Here is a 19857-nt window from a genome sequence, read left to right as displayed (position 1 = left end):
CCAAACTTTGCAGGGATACATTGGATATCAAGACACGTGGAAAAAACGTACAAAACAAGAGATCGGAGACATCAAGATTTTGGACGAATTTTTTAAGAATTTTCAAATTTTCAGATAGGAGGTTCCAGATAAGGTCAAAAACTACATACTCAGATCTTCACCAAACTTTGCAGGGATACATTGGATGTCAAGACACGTGGAAAAAACGTACAAAACAAGAGATTGGAGACATCAAGATTTTGGACGAATTTTTTAAGAATTTTCAAATTTTCAGATAGGAGGTTCCAGATGAGGTCAAAAACTACATACTCAGATCTTCACCAAACTTTGCAGGAATACTTTGCATGTCAAGACACGTGGAAAAAACGTACAAAACAAGAGATCGGAGACATCAAGATTTTCGACGAATTTTTTAAGAATTTTCAAATTTTCAGATGGGAGGTTCCAGATAAGGTCAAAAACGACATACTCAGATCTTCACCAAACTTTGCAGGGATCCATTGGAGGTCGAGACACGTGGAAAAAACGTACAAAACAAGAGATTGGAGACATCAAGATTTTGGACGAATTTTTTAAGAATTTTCAAATTTTCAGATAGGAGGTTCCATATAAGGTCAAAAACTACATACTCAGATCTTCACCAAACTTTGCAGGGATACATTGGATGTCAAGACACGTGGAAAAAACGTACAAAACAAGAGATTGGAGACATCAAGATTTTCGACGAATTTTTTAAGAATTTTCAAATTTTCAGAAAGGATGTTCCAGATAAGGTCAAAAACGACATACTCAGATCTTCACCAAACTTTGCAGGGATCCATTGGAGGTCGAGACACGTGGAAAAAACGTACAAAACAAGAGATTGGAGACATCAAGATTTTGGACGAATTTTTGAAGAATTTTCAAATTTTCAGATAGGAGGTTCCAGATAAGGTCTAAAACTACATACTCAGATCTCCACCAAACATTGCAGGAATACATTGGATGTCAAGACACGTGGAAAAAACGTACAAAACAAGAGATTGGAGACATCAAGATTTTCGACGAATTTTTGAAGAATTTTCAAATTTTCAGATAGGAGGTTCCAGATAAGGTCAAAAACTACATACTCAGATCTTCACCAAACGTTGCAGGGATACTTTGCATGTCAAGACACGTGGAAAAAACGTACAAAACAAAAGATTGGAGACATCAAGATTTTCGACGAATTTTTTAAGAATTTTCAAATTTTCAGATGGGAGGTTCCAGATAAGGTCAAAAACGACATACTCAGATCTTCACCAAACTTTGCATGGATACATTGGATGTCAAGACACGTGGAAAAAACGTACAAAACAAGAGATTGGAGACATCAAGATTTTGGACGAATTTTTTAAGAATTCTCAAATTTTCAGAAAGGAGGTTCCATATAAGGTCAAAAACTACATACTCAGATCTTCACCAAACTTTGCAGGGATACTTTGGATGTCAAGACACGTGGAAAAAACGTACAAAACAAGAGATTGGGGTCATCAATATTTTGGACGAATTTTTTAAGAATTTTCAAATTTTCAGATGGGAGGTTCAATATAAGGTCAAAAACTACATACTCAGATCTTCACCAAACTTTGCATGGATACATTGGATGTCAAGACACGTGGAAAAAACATACAAAACATAGGATTCGGAACATCAAGATTTTGGTCGAATTTTTTAAGAATTTTCAAATTTTCAGATAGGAGGTTCCATATAAGGTCAAAAACTACATACTCAGATCTTCACCAAACATTGCAGGAATACATTGGATGTCAAGACACGTGGAAAAAACGTACATAACAAGAGATTGGGGTCATCAAGATTTTGCACGGATTTTTTAGGAATTTTCAAATTTTCAGATGGGAGGTTCCAGATAAGGTCAAAAACTACATACTCAGATCTTCACCAAACTTTGCAGGGATACATTGGATGTCAAGACACGTGGAAAAAACGTACAAAACAAGAGATTGGAGACATCAAGATTTTGGACGAATTTTTTAAGAATTTTCAAATTTTCAGATAGGAGGTTCCATATAAGGTCAAAAACTACATACTCAGATCTTCACCAAACTTTGCATGGATACATTATGTGTCAAGACACGTGGAAGAAACGTACAAAACAAAAGATTGGAGACATCAAGATTTTGGTCGAATTTTTTAAGAATTTTCAAATTTTCAGATGGGAGGTTCCAGATAAGGTCAAAAACTACATACTCAGATCTTCACCAAACTTTGCAGGGATACATTGGATGTCAAGACACGTGGAAAAAACGTACAAAAAAGAGATTGGAGACATCAAGATTTTGGACGAATTTTTTAACAATTTTCAAATTTTCAGAAAGGATGTTCCAGATAAGGTCAAAAACGACATACTCAGATCTTCACCAAACTTTGCAGGGATACATTGGATATCAAGACACGTGGAAAAAACGTACAAAACAAGAGATTGGAGACATCAAGATTTTGGACGAATTTTTTAAGAATTTTCAAATTTTCAGATAGGAGGTTCCAGATAAGGTCAAAAACTACATACTCAGATCTTCACCAAACTTTGCAGGGATACATTGGATGTCAAGACACGTGGAAAAAACGTACAAAACAAGAGATTGGAGACATCAAGATTTTGGACGAATTTTTTAAGAATTTTCAAATTTTCAGATAGGAGGTTCCAGATGAGGTCAAAAACTACATACTCAGATCTTCACCAAACTTTGCAGGAATACTTTGCATGTCAAGACACGTGGAAAAAACGTACAAAACAAGAGATCGGAGACATCAAGATTTTCGACGAATTTTTTAAGAATTTTCAAATTTTCAGATGGGAGGTTCCAGATAAGGTCAAAAACGACATACTCAGATCTTCACCAAACTTTGCAGGGATCCATTGGAGGTCGAGACACGTGGAAAAAACGTACAAAACAAGAGATTGGAGACATCAAGATTTTGGACGAATTTTTTAAGAATTTTCAAATTTTCAGATAGGAGGTTCCATATAAGGTCAAAAACTACATACTCAGATCTTCACCAAACTTTGCAGGGATACATTGGATGTCAAGACACGTGGAAAAAACGTACAAAACAAGAGATTGGAGACATCAAGATTTTGGACGATTTTTTAAAAATTTTCAATTTTTCAGAAATGCGGTTCCAGATAAGGTCAAAAACTACATACTCAGATCTTCACCAAACTTTGCAGGGATACATTGGATGTCAAGACACGTGGAAAAAACGTACAAAACAAGAGATTCGGGTCAACAAGATTTTGGACGGATTTTTTAGGAATTTTCAAATTTTCAGATGGGAGGTTCCAGATAAGGTCAAAAACTACATACTCAGATCTTCACCTAACTCTGCAGGGATACATTGTATGTCAAGACAAGTGGAAAAAACATACAAAACATAGGATTGGGGACATCAAGATTTTGTTAAATTCTTTTAAGAATTTTCAAATTTTCAGATAGGAGGTTCCATATAAGGTCAAAAACTACATACTCAGATCTTCACCAAACATTGCAGGGATACATTGGATGTCAAGACACGTGGAAAGAACGTACAAAACAAGAGATTGGAGACATCAAGATTTTGGACGAATTTTTTAAGAATTTTCAAATTTTCAGATAGGAGGCTCCATATAAGGTCAAAAACTACATACTCAGATCTTCACCAAACATTGCAGGGATACATTGGATGTCAAGACACGTGGAAAAAACGTACAAAACAAGAGATTGGAGACATCAAGATTTTGGACGAATTTTTGAAGAATTTTCAAATTTTCAGATAGGAGGTTCCAGATAAGGTCAAAAACTACATACTCAGATCTTCACCAAACGTTGCAGGGATACTTTGCATGTCAAGACACGTGGAAAAAACGTACAAAACAAGAGATTGGAGACATCAAGATTTTCGACGAATTTTTTAAGAATTTTCAAATTTTCAGATGGGAGGTTCCAGATAAGGTCAAAAACGACATACTCAGATCTTCACCAAACTTTGCATGGATACATTGGATGTCAAGACACGTGGAAAAAACGTACAAAACAAGAGATTGGGGTCATCAAGATTTTGGACGAATTTTTTAAGAATTTTCAAATTTTCAGATGGGAGGTTCAATATAAGGTCAAAAACTACATACTCAGATCTTCACCAAACTTTGCATGGATACATTGGATGTCAAGACACGTGGAAAAAACATACAAAACATAGGATTCGGAACATCAAGATTTTGGTCGAATTTTTTATGAATTTTCAAATTTTCAGATAGGAGGTTCCATATAAGGTCAAAAACTACATACTCAGATCTTCACCAAACTTTGCAGGGATACATTGGATGTCAAGACACGTGGAAAAAACGTACAAAACAAGAGATTGGAGACATCAAGATTTTCGACGAATTTTTTAAGAATTTTCAAATTTTCAGAAAGGATGTTCCAGATAAGGTCAAAAACGACATACTCAGATCTTCACCAAACTTTGCAGGGATACATTGGAGGTCGAGACACGTGGAAAAAACGTACAAAACAAGAGATTGGAGACATCAAGATTTTGGACGAATTTTTTAAGAATTTTCAAATTTTCAGATAGGAGGTTCCATATAAGGTCAAAAACTACATACTCAGATCTTCACCAAACTTTGCAGGGATACATTGGATATCAAGACACGTGGAAAAAACGTACAAAACAAGAGATTGGAGACATCAAGATTTTGGACGAATTTTTTAAGAATTTTCAAATTTTCAGATGGGAGGTTCAATATAAGGTCAAAAACTACATACTCAGATCTTCACCAAACTTTGCAGGGATACATTGGATGTCAAGACACGTGGAAAAAACGTACAAAACAAGAGATTGGGGTCATCAAGATTTTGGACGGATTTTTTAGGAATTTTCAAATTTTCAGATGGGAGGTTCCAGATAAGGTCAAAAACTACATACTCAGATCTTCACCAAACATTGCAGGGATACATTGGATGTCAAGACACGTGGAAAAAACGTACAAAACAAGAGATTGGAGACATCAAAATTTTGGACGAATTTTTTAAGAATTTTCAAATTTTCAGATAGGAGGTTCCATATAAGGTCAAAAACTACATACTCAGATCTTCACCAAACTTTGCAGGGATACATTGGATATCAAGACACGTGGAAAAAACGTACAAAACAAGAGATTGGAGACATCAAGATTTTGGACGAATTTTTTAAGAATTTTCAAATTTTCAGATGGGAGGTTCAATATAAGGTCAAAAACTACATACTCAGATCTTCACCAAACTTTGCAGGGATACATTGGATGTCAAGACACGTGGAAAAAACGTACAAAACAAGAGATTGGAGACATCAAGATTTTGGACGAATTTTTTAAGAATTTTCAAATTTTCTGATAGGAGGTTCCATATAAGGTCAAAAACTACATACTCAGATCTTCACCAAACTTTGCAGGGATACATTGGATATCAAGACACGTGGAAAAAACGTACAAAACAAGAGATTGGAGACATCAAGATTTTGGACGAATTTTTTAAGAATTTTCAAATTTTCAGATAGGAGGTTCCAGATAAGGTCAAAAACTACATACTCAGATCTTCACCAAACTTTGCAGGGATACATTGGATGTCAAGACACGTGGAAAAAACGTACAAAACAAGAGATTGGGGTCATCAAGATTTTGGACGGATTTTTTAGGAATTTTCAAATTTTCAGATGGGAGGTTCCAGATAAGGTCAAAAACTACATACTCAGATCTTCACCAAACTTTGCAGGGATACATTGGATGTCAAGACACGTGGAAAAAACGTACAAAACAAGAGATTGGAGACATCAAAATTTTGGACGAATTTTTTAAGAATTTTCAAATTTTCAGATAGGAGGTTCCAGATGAGGTCAAAAACTACATACTCAGATCTTCACCAAACTTTGCAGGAATACTTTGCATGTCAAGACACGTGGAAAAAACGTACAAAACAAGAGATCGGAGACATCAAGATTTTCGACGAATTTTTTAAGAATTTTCAAATTTTCAGATGGGAGGTTCCAGATAAGGTCAAAAACGACATACTCAGATCTTCACCAAACTTTGCATGGATACTTTGGATGTCAAGACACGTGGAAAAAACATACAAAACATAGGATTGGTGACATCAAGATTTTGGACGAATTTTTTAAGAATTTTCAAATTTTCAGATAGGAGGTTCCATATAAGGTCAAAAACTACATACTCAGATCTTCACCAAACTTTGCAGGGATACATTGGAGGTCGAGACACGTGGAAAAAAAGTACAAAACAAGAGATTGGGGTCATCAAGATTTTGGACGGATTTTTTAGGAATTTTCAAATTTTCAGATGGGAGGTTCCAGATAAGGTCAAAAACTACATACTCAGATCTTCACCAAACATTGCAGGAATACATTGGATGTCAAGACACGTGGAAAAAACGTACAAAACAAGAGATTGGAGACATCAAGATTTTCGACGAATTTTTGAAGAATTTTCAAATTTTCAGATAGGAGGTTCCATATAAGGTCAAAAACTACATACTCAGATCTTCACCAAACTTTGCAGGGATACATTGGATGTCAAGACACGTGGAAAAAACGTACAAAACAAGAGATTGGAGACATCAAGATTTTCGACGAATTTTTTAAGAATTTTCAAATTTTCAGAAAGGATGTTCCAGATAATGTCAAAAACGACATACTCAGATCTTCACCAAACTTTGCAGGGATCCATTGGAGGTCGAGACACGTGGAAAAAACGTACAAAACAAGAGATTGGAGACATCAAGATTTTGGACGAATTTTTGAAGAATTTTCAAATTTTCAGATAGGAGGTTCCAGATAAGGTCTAAAACTACATACTCAGATCTCCACCAAACATTGCAGGAATACATTGGATGTCAAGACACGTGGAAAAAACGTACAAAACAAGAGATTGGAGACATCAAGATTTTCGACGAATTTTTGAAGAATTTTCAAATTTTCAGATAGGAGGTTCCAGATAAGGTCAAAAACTACATACTCAGATCTTCACCAAACGTTGCAGGGATACTTTGCATGTCAAGACACGTGGAAAAAACGTACAAAACAAAAGATTGGAGACATCAAGATTTTCGACGAATTTTTTAAGAATTTTCAAATTTTCAGATGGGAGGTTCCAGATAAGGTCAAAAACGACATACTCAGATCTTCACCAAACTTTGCATGGATACATTGGATGTCAAGACACGTGGAAAAAACGTACAAAACAAGAGATTGGAGACATCAAGATTTTGGACGAATTTTTTAAGAATTTTCAAATTTTCAGATGGGAGGTTCAATATAAGGTCAAAAACTACATACTCAGATCTTCACCAAACTTTGCAGGGATACTTTGGATGTCAAGACACGTGGAAAAAACGTACAAAACAAGAGATTGGGGTCATCAAGATTTTGGACGAATTTTTTAAGAATTTTCAAATTTTCAGATGGGAGGTTCAATATAAGGTCAAAAACTACATACTCAGATCTTCACCAAACTTTGCATGGATACATTGGATGTCAAGACACGTGGAAAAAACATACAAAACATAGGATTCGGAACATCAAGATTTTGGTCGAATTTTTTAAGAATTTTCAAATTTTCAGATAGGAGGTTCCATATAAGGTCAAAAACTACATACTCAGATCTTCACCAAACATTGCAGGAATACATTGGATGTCAAGACACGTGGAAAAAACGTACAAAACAAGAGATTGGGGTCATCAAGATTTTGCACGGATTTTTTAGGAATTTTCAAATTTTCAGATGGGAGGTTCCAGATAAGGTCAAAAACTACATACTCAGATCTTCACCAAACTTTGCAGGGATACATTGGATGTCAAGACACGTGGAAAAAACGTACAAAACAAGAGATTGGAGACATCAAGATTTTGGACGAATTTTTTAAGAATTTTCAAATTTTCAGATAGGAGGTTCCATATAAGGTCAAAAACTACATACTCAGATCTTCACCAAACTTTGCATGGATACATTATGTGTCAAGACACGTGGAAAAAACGTACAAAACAAAAGATTGGAGACATCAAGATTTTGGTCGAATTTTTTAAGAATTTTCAAATTTTCAGATGGGAGTTTCCAGATAAGGTCAAAAACTACATACTCAGATCTTCACCAAACTTTGCAGGGATACATTGGATGTCAAGACACGTGGAAAAAACGTACAAAAAAGAGATTGGAGACATCAAGATTTTGGACGAATTTTTTAACAATTTTCAAATTTTCAGAAAGGATGTTCCAGATAAGGTCAAAAACTACATACTCAGATCTTCACCAAACTTTGCAGGGATACATTGGATGTCAAGACACGTGGAAAAAACGTACAAAACAAGAGATTGGAGACATCAAGATTTTGGACGAATTTTTTAAGAATTTTCAAATTTTCAGAAAGGAGGTTCCATATAAGGTCAAAAACTACATACTCAGATCTTCACCAAACTTTGCAGGGATACATTGGATGTCAAGACACGTGGAAAAAACGTACAAAACAAGAGATCGGAGACATCAAGATTTTCGACGAATTTTTTAAGAATTTTCAAATTTTCAGAAAGGATGTTCCAGATAAGGTCAAAAACGACATACTCAGATCATCACCAAACTTTGCAGGGATACATTGGAGGTCGAGACACGTGGAAAAAACGTACAAAACAAGAGATTGGAGACATCAAGATTTTGGACGAATTTTTGAAGAATTTTCAAATTTTCTGATAGGAGGTCCCAGATAAGGTCAAAAACTACATACTCAGATCTCCACCAAACATTGCAGGGATACATTGGATGTCAAGACACGTGGAAAAAACGTACAAAACAAGAGATTGGAGACATCAAGATTTTCGACGAATTTTTGAAGAATTTTCAAATTTTCAGATGGGAGGTTCCAGATAAGGTCAAAAACTACATACTCAGATCTTCACCAAACTTTGCAGGGATACATTGGATGTCAAGACACGTGGAAAAAACGTACAAAAAAGAGATTGGAGACATCAAGATTTTGGACGAATTTTTTAAAAATTTTCAAATTTTCAGAAAGGATGTTCCAGATAAGGTCAAAAACGACATACTCAGATCTTCACCAAACTTTGCATGGATACATTGGATGTCAAGACACGTGGAAAAAACGTACAAAACAAGAGATTGGGGTCATCAAGATTTTGCACGGATTTTTTAGGAATTTTCAAATTTTCAGATGGGAGGTTCCAGATAAGGTCAAAAACTACATACTCAGATCTTCACCAAACTTTGCAGGGATACATTGGATGTCAAGACACGTGGAAAAAACGTACAAAACAAGAGATTGGAGACATCAAGATTTTGGACGAACTTTTTAAGAATTTTCAAATTTTCAGATAGGAGGTTCCATATAAGGTCAAAAACTACATACTCAGATCTTCACCAAACTTTGCATGGATACATTATGTGTCAAGACACGTGGAAAAAACGTACAAAACAAAAGATTGGAGACATCAAGATTTTGGTCGAATTTTTTAAGAATTTTCAAATTTTCAGATGGGAGGTTCCAGATAAGGTCAAAAACTACATACTCAGATCTTCAAACTTTGCAGGGATACATTGGATGTCAAGACACGTGGAAAAAACGTACAAAAAAGAGATTGGAGACATCAAGATTTTGGACGAATTTTTTAACAATTTTCAAATTTTCAGAAAGGATGTTCCAGATAAGGTCAAAAACGACATACTCAGATCTTCACCAAACTTTGCAGGGATACATTGGATATCAAGACACGTGGAAAAAACGTACAAAACAAGAGATTGGAGACATCAAGATTTTCGACGAATTTTTTAAGAATTTTCAAATTTTCAGATAGGAGGTTCCAGATAAGGTCAAAAACTACATACTCAGATCTTCACCAAACGTTGCAGGGATACTTTGCATGTCAAGACACGTGGAAAAAACGTACAAAACAAAAGATTGGATACATCAAGATTTTCGACGAATTTTTTAAGAATTTTCAAATTTTCAGATGGGAGGTTCCAGATAAGGTCAAAAACGACATACTCAGATCTTCACCAAACTTTGCATGGATACATTGGATGTCAAGACACGTGGAAAAAACGTACAAAACAAGAGATTGGAGACATCAAGATTTTGGACGAATTTTTTAAGAATTCTCAAATTTTCAGAAAGGAGGTTCCATATAAGGTCAAAAACTACATACTCAGATCTTCACCAAACTTTGCAGGGATACTTTGGATGTCAAGACACGTGGAAAAAACGTACAAAACAAGAGATTGGGGTCATCAAGATTTTGGACGAATTTTTTAAGAATTTTCAAATTTTCAGATGGGAGGTTCAATATAAGGTCAAAAACTACATACTCAGATCTTCACCAAACTTTGCAGGGATACTTTGGATGTCAAGACACGTGGAAAAAACATACAAAACATAGGATTCGGAACATCAAGATTTTGGTCGAATTTTTTAAGAATTTTCAAATTTTCAGATAGGAGGTTCCATATAAGGTCAAAAACTACATACTCAGATCTTCACCAAACTTTGCAGGGATACATTGGATGTCAAGACACGTGGAAAAAACGTACAAAACAAGAGATTGGAGACATCAAGATTTTCGACGAATTTTTTAAGAATTTTCAAATTTTCAGAAAGGATGTTCCAGATAAGGTCAAAAACGACATACTCAGATCTTCACCAAACTTTGCAGGGATACATTGGAGGTCGAGACACGTGGAAAAAACGTACAAAACAAGAGATTGGAGACATCAAGATTTTGGACGAATTTTTTAAGAATTTTCAAATTTTCAGATAGGAGGTTCCATATAAGGTCAAAAACTACATACTCAGATCTTCACCAAACTTTGCAGGGATACATTGGATATCAAGACACGTGGAAAAAACGTACAAAACAAGAGATTGGAGACATCAAGATTTTGGACGAATTTTTTAAGAATTTTCAAATTTTCAGATGGGAGGTTCAATATAAGGTCAAAAACTACATACTCAGATCTTCACCAAACTTTGCAGGGATACATTGGATGTCAAGACACGTGGAAAAAACGTACAAAACAAGAGATTGGGGTCATCAAGATTTTGGACGGATTTTTTAGGAATTTTCAAATTTTCAGATGGGAGGTTCCAGATAAGGTCAAAAACTACATACTCAGATCTTCACCAAACATTGCAGGGATACATTGGATGTCAAGACACGTGGAAAAAACGTACAAAACAAGAGATTGGAGACATCAAAATTTTGGACGAATTTTTTAAGAATTTTCAAATTTTCAGATAGGAGGTTCCATATAAGGTCAAAAACTACATACTCAGATCTTCACCAAACTTTGCAGGGATACATTGGATATCAAGACACGTGGAAAAAACGTACAAAACAAGAGATTGGAGACATCAAGATTTTGGACGAATTTTTTAAGAATTTTCAAATTTTCAGATGGGAGGTTCAATATAAGGTCAAAAACTACATACTCAGATCTTCACCAAACTTTGCAGGGATACATTGGATGTCAAGACACGTGGAAAAAACGTACAAAACAAGAGATTGGAGACATCAAGATTTTGGACGAATTTTTTAAGAATTTTCAAATTTTCTGATAGGAGGTTCCATATAAGGTCAAAAACTACATACTCAGATCTTCACCAAACTTTGCAGGGATACATTGGATATCAAGACACGTGGAAAAAACGTACAAAACAAGAGATTGGAGACATCAAGATTTTGGACGAATTTTTTAAGAATTTTCAAATTTTCAGATAGGAGGTTCCAGATAAGGTCAAAAACTACATACTCAGATCTTCACCAAACTTTGCAGGGATACATTGGATGTCAAGACACGTGGAAAAAACGTACAAAACAAGAGATTGGGGTCATCAAGATTTTGGACGGATTTTTTAGGAATTTTCAAATTTTCAGATGGGAGGTTCCAGATAAGGTCAAAAACTACATACTCAGATCTTCACCAAACTTTGCAGGGATACATTGGATGTCAAGACACGTGGAAAAAACGTACAAAACAAGAGATTGGAGACATCAAAATTTTGGACGAATTTTTTAAGAATTTTCAAATTTTCAGATAGGAGGTTCCAGATGAGGTCAAAAACTACATACTCAGATCTTCACCAAACTTTGCAGGAATACTTTGCATGTCAAGACACGTGGAAAAAACGTACAAAACAAGAGATCGGAGACATCAAGATTTTCGACGAATTTTTTAAGAATTTTCAAATTTTCAGATGGGAGGTTCCAGATAAGGTCAAAAACGACATACTCAGATCTTCACCAAACTTTGCATGGATACTTTGGATGTCAAGACACGTGGAAAAAACATACAAAACATAGGATTGGTGACATCAAGATTTTGGACGAATTTTTTAAGAATTTTCAAATTTTCAGATAGGAGGTTCCATATAAGGTCAAAAACTACATACTCAGATCTTCACCAAACTTTGCAGGGATACATTGGAGGTCGAGACACGTGGAAAAAAAGTACAAAACAAGAGATTGGGGTCATCAAGATTTTGGACGGATTTTTTAGGAATTTTCAAATTTTCAGATGGGAGGTTCCAGATAAGGTCAAAAACTACATACTCAGATCTTCACCAAACATTGCAGGGATACATTGGATGTCAAGACACGTGGAAAAAACGTACAAAACAAGAGATTGGAGACATCAAGATTTTGGACGAATTTTTTAAGAATTTTCAAATTTTCAGATAGGAGGTTCCAGATGAGGTCAAAAACTACATACTCAGATCTTCACCAAACTTTGCAGGAATACTTTGAATGTCAAGACACGTGGAAAAAACGTACAAAACAAGAGATCGGAGACATCAAGATTTTCGACGAATTTTTTAAGAATTTTCAAATTTTCAGATGGGAGGTTCCAGATAAGGTCAAAAACGACATACTCAGATCTTCACCAAACTTTGCAGGTATCCATTGGAGGTCGAGACACGTGGAAAAAACGTACAAAACAAGAGATTGGAGACATCAAGATTTTGGACGAATTTTTTAAGAATTTTCAAATTTTCAGATAGGAGGTTCCATATAAGGTCAAAAACTACATACTCAGATCTTCACCAAACTTTGCAGGGATACATTGGATGTCAAGACACGTGGAAAAAACGTACAAAACAAGAGATTGGAGACATCAAGATTTTCGACGAATTTTTTAAGAATTTTCAAATTTTCAGAAAGGATGTTCCAGATAATGTCAAAAACGACATACTCAGATCTTCACCAAACTTTGCAGGGATCCATTGGAGATCGAGGCACGTGGAAAAAACGTACAAAACAAGAGATTGGAGACATCAAGATTTTGGACGAATTTTTGAAGAATTTTCAAATTTTCAGATAGGAGGTTCCAGATAAGGTCTAAAACTACATACTCAGATCTCCACCAAACATTGCAGGAATACATTGGATGTCAAGACACGTGGAAAAAACGTACAAAACAAGAGATTGGAGACATCAAGATTTTCGACGAATTTTTGAAGAATTTTCAAATTTTCAGATAGGAGGTTCCAGATAAGGTCAAAAACTACATACTCAGATCTTCACCAAACGTTGCAGGGATACTTTGCATGTCAAGACACGTGGAAAAAACGTACAAAACAAAAGATTGGAGACATCAAGATTTTCGACGAATTTTTTAAGAATTTTCAAATTTTCAGATGGGAGGTTCCAGATAAGGTCAAAAACGACATACTCAGATCTTCACCAAACTTTGCATGGATACATTGGATGTCAAGACACGTGGAAAAAACGTACAAAACAAGAGATTGGAGACATCAAGATTTTGGACGAATTTTTTAAGAATTTTCAAATTTTCAGATGGGAGGTTCAATATAAGGTCAAAAACTACATACTCAGATCTTCACCAAACTTTGCAGGGATACTTTGGATGTCAAGACACGTGGAAAAAACGTACAAAACAAGAGATTGGGGTCATCAAGATTTTGGACGAATTTTTTAAGAATTTTCAAATTTTCAGATGGGAGGTTCAATATAAGGTCAAAAACTACATACTCAGATCTTCACCAAACTTTGCATGGATACATTGGATGTCAAGACACGTGGAAAAAACGTACAAAACAAGAGATTGGAGACATCAAGATTTTGGACGAATTTTTTAAGAATTTTCAAATTTTCAGATAGGAGGTTCCATATAAGGTCAAAAACTACATACTCAGATCTTCACCAAACTTTGCATGGATACATTATGTGTCAAGACACGTGGAAAAAACGTACAAAACAAAAGATTGGAGACATCAAGATTTTGGTCGAATTTTTTAAGAATTTTCAAATTTTCAGATGGGAGTTTCCAGATAAGGTCAAAAACTACATACTCAGATCTTCACCAAACTTTGCAGGGATACATTGGATGTCAAGACACGTGGAAAAAACGTACAAAAAAGAGATTGGAGACATCAAGATTTTGGACGAATTTTTTAACAATTTTCAAATTTTCAGAAAGGATGTTCCAGATAAGGTCAAAAACTACATACTCAGAACTTCACCAAACTTTGCAGGGATACATTGGATGTCAAGACACGTGGAAAAAACGTACAAAAGAAGAGATTGGAGACATCAAGATTTTGGACGAATTTTTTAAGAATTTTCAAATTTTCAGAAAGGAGGTTCCATATAAGGTCAAAAACTACATACTCAGATCTTCACCAAACTTTGCAGGGATACATTGGATGTCAAGACACGTGGAAAAAACGTACAAAACAAGAGATCGGAGACATCAAGATTTTCGACGAATTTTTTAAGGAATTTTCAAATTTTCAGAAAGGATGTTCCAGATAAGGTCAAAAACGACATACTCAGATCATCACCAAACTTTGCAGGGATACATTGGAGGTCGAGACACGTGGAAAAAACGTACAAAACAAGAGATTGGAGACATCAAGATTTTGGACGAATTTTTGAAGAATTTTCAAATTTTCTGATAGGAGGTCCCAGATAAGGTCAAAAACTACATACTCAGATCTCCACCAAACATTGCAGGGATACATTGGATGTCAAGACACGTGGAAAAAACGTACAAAACAAGAGATTGGAGACATCAAGATTTTCGACGAATTTTTGAAGAATTTTCAAATTTTCAGATGGGAGGTTCCAGATAAGGTCAAAAACTACATACTCAGATCTTCACCAAACTTTGCAGGGATACATTGGATGTCAAGACACGTGGAAAAAACGTACAAAAAAGAGATTGGAGACATCAAGATTTTGGACGAATTTTTTTATCAATTTTCAAATTTTCAGAAAGGATGTTCCAGATAAGGTCAAAAACGACATACTCAGATCTTCACCAAACTTTGCATGGATACATTGGATGTCAAGACACGTGGAAAAAACGTACAAAACAAGAGATTGGGGTCATCAAGATTTTGCACGGATTTTTTAGGAATTTTCAAATTTTCAGATGGGAGGTTCCAGATAAGGTCAAAAACTACATACTCAGATCTTCACCAAACTTTGCAGGGATACATTGGATGTCAAGACACGTGGAAAAAACGTACAAAACAAGAGATTGGAGACATCAAGATTTTGGACGAACTTTTTAAGAATTTTCAAATTTTCAGATAGGAGGTTCCATATAAGGTCAAAAACTACATACTCAGATCTTCACCAAACTTTGCATGGATACATTATGTGTCAAGACACGTGGAAAAAACGTACAAAACAAAAGATTGGAGACATCAAGATTTTGGTCAAATTTTTTAAGAATTTTCAAATTTTCAGATGGGAGGTTCCAGATAAGGTCAAAAACTACATACTCAGATCTTCACCAAACTTTGCAGGGATACATTGGATGTCAAGACACGTGGAAAAAACGTACAAAAAAGAGATTGGAGACATCAAGATTTTGGACGAATTTTTTAACAATTTTCAAATTTTCAGATAGGAGGTTCCAGATAAGGTCAAAAACTACATACTCAGATCTTCACCAAACGTTGCAGGGATACTTTGCATGTCAAGACACGTGGAAAAAACGTACAAAACAAAAGATTGGAGACATCAAGATTTTCGACGAATTTTTTAAGAATTTTCAAATTTTCAGATGGGAGGTTCCAGATAAGGTCAAAAACGACATACTCAGATCTTCACCAAACTTTGCATGGATACATTGGATGTCAAGACACGTGGAAAAAACGTACAAAACAAGAGATTGGAGACATCAAGATTTTGGACGAATTTTTTAAGAATTCTCAAATTTTCAGAAAGGAGGTTCCATATAAGGTCAAAAACTACATACTCAGATCTTCACCAAACTTTGCAGGGATACTTTGGATGTCAAGACACGTGGAAAAAACGTACAAAACAAGAGATTGGGGTCATCAAGATTTTGGACGAATTTTTTAAGAATTTTCAAATTTTCAGATGGGAGGTTCAATATAAGGTCAAAAACTACATACTCAGATCTTCACCAAACTTTGCAGGGATACTTTGGATGTCAAGACACGTGGAAAAAACGTACAAAACAAGAGATTGGAGACATCAAGATTTTGGACGAATTTTTTAAGAATTTTCAAATTTTCAGATGGGAGGTTCAATATAAGGTCAAAAACTACATACTCAGATCTTCACCAAACTTTGCAGGGATACTTTGGATGTCAAGACACGTGGAAAAAACGTACAAAACAAGAGATTGGGGTCATCAAGATTTTGGACGAATTTTTTAAGAATTTTCAAATTTTCAGATGGGAGGTTCAATATAAGGTCAAAAACTACATACTCAGATCTTCACCAAACTTTGCATGGATACATTGGATGTCAAGACACGTGGAAAAAACATACAAAACATAGGATTCGGAACATCAAGATTTTGGTCGAATTTTTGAAGAATTTTCAAATTTTCAGATAGGAGGTTCCATATAAGGTCAAAAACTACATACTCAGATCTTCACCAAACATTGCAGGAATACATTGGATGTCAAGACACGTGGAAAAAACGTACAAAACAAGAGATTGGGGTCATCAAGATTTTGCACGGATTTTTTAGGAATTTTCAAATTTTCAGATGGGAGGTTCCAGATAAGGTCAAAAACTACATACTCAGATCTTCACCAAACTTTGCAGGGATACATTGGATGTCAAGACACGTGGAAAAAACGTACAAAACAAGAGATTGGAGACATCAAGATTTTGGACGAATTTTTTAAGAATTTTCAAATTTTCAGATAGGAGGTTCCATATAAGGTCAAAAACTACATACTCAGATCTTCACCAAACTTTGCATGGATACATTATGTGTCAAGACACGTGGAAAAAACGTACAAAACAAAAGATTGGAGACATCAAGATTTTGGTCGAATTTTTTAAGAATTTTCAAATTTTCAGATGGGAGTTTCCAGATAAGGTCAAAAACTACATACTCAGATCTTCACCAAACTTTGCAGGGATACATTGGATGTCAAGACACGTGGAAAAAACGTACAAAAAAGAGATTGGAGACATCAAGATTTTGGACGAATTTTTTAACAATTTTCAAATTTTCAGAAAGGATGTTCCAGATAAGGTCAAAAACTACATACTCAGATCTTCACCAAACTTTGCAGGGATACATTGGATGTCAAGACACGTGGAAAAAACGTACAAAACAAGAGATTGGAGACATCAAGATTTTGGACGAATTTTTTAAGAATTTTCAAATTTTCAGAAAGGAGGTTCCATATAAGGTCAAAAACTACATACTCAGATCTTCACCAAACTTTGCAGGGATACATTGGATGTCAAGACACGTGGAAAAAACGTACAAAACAAGAGATCGGAGACATCAAGATTTTCGACGAATTTTTTAAGAATTTTCAAATTTTCAGAAAGGATGTTCCAGATAAGGTCAAAAACGACATACTCAGATCTTCACCAAACTTTGCAGGGATACATTGGAGGTCGAGACACGTGGAAAAAACGTACAAAACAAGAGATTGGAGACATCAAGATTTTGGACGAATTTTTGAAGAATTTTCAAATTTTCTGATAGGAGGTCCCAGATAAGGTCAAAAACTACATACTCAGATCTCCACCAAACATTGCAGGGATACATTGGATGTCAAGACACGTGGAAAAAACGTACAAAACAAGAGATTGGAGACATCAAGATTTTCGACGAATTTTTGAAGAATTTTCAAATTTTCAGATGGGAGGTTCCAGATAAGGTCAAAAACTACATACTCAGATCTTGACCAAACTTTGCAGGGATACATTGGATGTCAAGACACGTGGAAAAAACGTACAAAAAAGAGATTGGAGACATCAAGATTTTGGACGAATTTTTTAAAAATTTTCAAATTTTCAGAAAGGATGTTCCAGATAAGGTCAAAAACGACATACTCAGATCTTCACCAAACTTTGCATGGATACATTGGATGTCAAGACACGTGGAAAAAACGTACAAAACAAGAGATTGGGGTCATCAAGATTTTGCACGGATTTTTTAGGAATTTTCAAATTTTCAGATGGGAGGTTCCAGATAAGGTCAAAAACTACATACTCAGATCTTCACCAAACTTTGCAGGGATACATTGGATGTCAAGACACGTGGAAAAAACGTACAAAACAAGAGATTGGAGACATCAAGATTTTGGACGAATTTTTTAAGAATTTTCAAATTTTCAGATAGGAGGTTCCATATAAGGTCAAAAACTACATACTCAGATCTTCACCAAACTTTGCATGGATACATTATGTGTCAAGACACGTGGAAAAAACGTACAAAACAAAAGATTGGAGACATCAAGATTTTGGTCGAATTTTTTAAGAATTTTCAAATTTTCAGATGGGAGGTTCCAGATAAGGTCAAAAACTACATACTCAGATCTTCACCAAACTTTGCAGGGATACATTGGATGTCAAGACACGTGGAAAAAACGTACAAAAAAGAGATTGGAGACATCAAGATTTTGGACGAATTTTTTAACAATTTTCAAATTTTCAGAAAGGATGTTCCAGATAAGGTCAAAAACGACATACTCAGATCTTCACCAAACTTTGCAGGGATACATTGGATATCAAGACACGTGGAAAAAACGTACAAAACAAGAGATTGGAGACATCAAGATTTTCGACGAATTTTTTAAGAATTTTCAAATTTTCAGATAGGAGGTTCCAGATAAGGTCAAAAACTACATACTCAGATCTTCACCAAACGTTGCAGGGATACTTTGCATGTCAAGACACGTGGAAAAAACGTACAAAACAAAAGATTGGAGACATCAAGATTTTCGACGAATTTTTTAAGAATTTTCAAATTTTCAGATGGGAGGTTCCAGATAAGGTCAAAAACGACATACTCAGATCTTCACCAAACTTTGCATGGATACATTGGATGTCAAGACACGTGGAAAAAACGTACAAAACAAGAGATTGGAGACATCAAGATTTTGGACGAATTTTTTAAGAATTCTCAAATTTTCAGAAAGGAGGTTCCATATAAGGTCAAAAACTACATACTCAGATCTTCACCAAACTTTGCAGGGATACTTTGGATGTCAAGACACGTGGAAAAAACGTACAAAACAAGAGATTGGGGTCATCAAGATTTTGGACGAATTTTTTAAGAATTTTCAAATTTTCAGATGGGAGGTTCAATATAAGGTCAAAAACTACATACTCAGATCTTCACCAAACATTGCAGGGATACATTGGATGTCAAGACACGTGGAAAAAACATACAAAACATAGGATTCGGAACATCAAGATTTTGGTCGAATTTTTTAAGAATTTTCAAATTTTCAGATAGGAGGTTCCATATAAGGTCAAAAACTACATACTCAGATCTTCACCAAACATTGCAGGAATACATTGGATGTC

Source organism: Lepisma saccharinum, unplaced genomic scaffold, assembly GCF_977018435.1.
Source record: "Lepisma saccharinum unplaced genomic scaffold, izLepSacc3.1 HAP1_SCAFFOLD_44, whole genome shotgun sequence".
Taxonomy (NCBI): Eukaryota; Metazoa; Arthropoda; class Insecta; order Zygentoma; family Lepismatidae; genus Lepisma; species Lepisma saccharinum.
The sequence above is the reverse complement of the archived record's forward strand: the minus strand, read 5'-3'. Positions refer to the sequence as shown.